This window comes from Cyprinodon variegatus, unplaced genomic scaffold (assembly GCF_000732505.1).
Source record: "Cyprinodon variegatus isolate N-32 unplaced genomic scaffold, C_variegatus-1.0 Scaffold11, whole genome shotgun sequence".
In the NCBI taxonomy this organism is placed as follows: Eukaryota; Metazoa; Chordata; class Actinopteri; order Cyprinodontiformes; family Cyprinodontidae; genus Cyprinodon; species Cyprinodon variegatus.
Genome location: NW_015150464.1, coordinates 1426124 through 1428600, shown reverse-complemented (window position 1 = coordinate 1428600; position 2477 = coordinate 1426124). Strand labels below are relative to the sequence as shown.

At 39.3% G+C, this 2477-nt stretch overlaps 1 protein-coding gene across 1 annotated transcript in view; it reads left to right on the top strand.

The window, feature by feature from the left end:
- Positions 1-1562: 1562 nt before the first annotated feature.
- Positions 1563-2477, top strand: part of LOC107088489 (sorbin and SH3 domain-containing protein 1-like) — a 73127-nt gene continuing 72212 nt past the window's right edge. The window contains exon 1 of the mRNA XM_015380700.1: positions 1563-1573. The gene's annotated coding sequence lies outside the window, so the exon portion shown is untranslated. The remainder of the gene's footprint in view (positions 1574-2477) is intronic.

Below are 2477 nucleotides of genomic sequence, written 5' to 3'. Positions count from 1 at the left end.
CAAAAACCGTTCCATCCCTAGTCCAGGGTGGACCCCGCCTCATTGACAGCTAGAGATAAGCACCAGCACCCCTAGCGACTCACTTGGGATTAAGCGTGACGGAAAAAATGGATGGTTTCTAAATGCTAATAAAAAATCTACCCCTTTTATCATGCCAATATTTAAAGATTTGAATATATAAATAGTATTGCTATAGGTATTAGATGTTTCCATTCACTCAGCTGCTTCAAATCACAACCACAGACGTCAGTGAGTTTCACTGTTGCATGACACGTAATGGTGGCACACAAGGAGAACAAAATAAAACAAGTTTTCATTTCAAAAACCGAAATGAGTTTTTGTTCAGCCTCCTTTGCTCCTGGGTTTGCTTCTACCACCTTTTTACATTTAGAAACTTAAACTTCTGCCTGTTTTTGTTTGAGAATTTGGATGAACATAGTGTGCGAACATCAGTTTTTAGGTTGAGTCACAGATTGTGAGATGGGTTGTATTCCAGGCTTTGACTAGGCCATTCTGGTATATGAATCTGCTTTAATCTGAACCCTCCTCTGTAGTTCTGGTTGTATTTTTAGACTTGTTGCCCTGTTTGAAGTCTCTAGTCCTCTGCAGCAGTCAGTTTCCAGCATTTTTCCGATGATGTGTTCTTTATGTTATGTGGTTGTGGGGCTCCTGCCACGCCTAGTGTTTTGCATGTTGGTCATTGTTGTCATGTGACCAGACAAACTTCTCCTACCTGTTTGCTGTGATTTTTTTTTTTATTTCTCAACAATGGCTTTCTTTCTTTCTGCATGTCTAATATTTGTTCTGATGTCAGATTTTCACAGCTCTTCCAGATTAACCCTGAGATTTCCATAGATTTCCCATTTTTGATGACAGATTGAACACTCTATGAGATGATGAAGATGATTTAGGTTCAGGATATTGTTTCAAAAGATAAACCTGCTTTAACCCTTATACATATCCCTGCTGGGCTTCTTTCCCTTCATGATGCTTCTGTTTTTAATGTTCTCTAACAAACAGCACAAAGTGTCCCTTTGTGTAAAAGAATTCAGAAGCTAACGGGTTTTATTTTGGCGAGTCAACGTAAAATGGCATAAATTCCAGATTTTAATTTGTTAATTTTTTCTTTTTAAAGCCATGTTTCACTTTCTTTCCCAATTGTACAGAGCTGTGTTTTAACTCACCACATCAAGTAACATGTAATGTGGGAAAGGCCGGAGGGTAGGATTACATCTGTGTGCTGATATCTGATTTGCAGGTGGCTTCCTGCTCGCGGTCTCTGGATGTTACATTCAATTCCTTTTAAGCTTAGTTGTTTGAAATGAACTTCAAATAGCTTTGCCTCAGGAATGCGTAGAATCCCAGGCTGTTGCTGAGGGTAGAAGCTGTTTATGGAGAGACAGCCGGGAGGGTCGGTGGGGGTCTCTTCTCAATTAGGAGGATAAAGGCTCCTGCTCTTGAGCGCCACGTTCGAGCCTTCTTTGGAGCTGTTTCGGAGAGATCCAAGCGCGGCGCTGCTCAGCTTCTCCTCTCTCTGCCATTTGTTGACAAAGCAGAAGTCAAACGGCCTTACGTAAGAGCCCATTCTCTCTGTCCATAGCACAACGTGTGATGAGAGCTCCTTTGTGTTGACACAGCTCTGTGAGGAGGGAGCCTATGAATGTTTCACACAGGGACCTCCCTGTGTGGCATACATCATAGCTGAAGTCATTGTTTGGTTTTTAGAGAGAAAACAGTGGAAATGTGGACGATGATTTGTTCAATTTCATGTCGCTTTTTTGGGGTAATTCTTCCACTGCAAAAAATTAAAATCTTAATAAGTCAATTTTTCTGAACTGAGGAGGTACGTGACACACTTTGCCAATGGAACAAGACAATTTACATTTAAAATGAGAAAAAAACTATTGCATTGTCTGATTTCAAGTGAGTTTTATCTAATTATCTTATTTTAAGAATAAAAATAGTCATTCTATTGGCAAATCCTCTTACTTACCTACTCAAATTAAGAGTAAAAACACTTAATTTAAGAAATCTTCACCTATTTCTAGATTGTTTTTGCAGTGTCAGAAAAGTAATTTAAAAAATACCTGCAACTATATGAAGAAGACTGTTTGAAACAGGCTGAATATTACATTTTATATGCGTAGGCTGTGACTTCAAAGATAGATGATAAAAATGAGGAATATGTCCATTAAAGGAAAAGTCCAATCAGTGGGGAATAATCAATGGATCATTATCTATACCTAAAATTAACATGTTCGTGGTGATTTAATGAATTTAGCAATAATCCGTTGCGATCACTGAGTCCGGAAGCAGCCATTTTTGCCCAAATATAGTAACATCTCCCTCCTGACATTTTTCCGCGGTGACGTCACGGTGCGGTAAGCCTAGCGCCATTCTCCCCGCTTTACAAGCTAAATCAATGGGAACTACTAGACACATCTGCAATCAACAACAATTATTGAAGATTTCCAGAG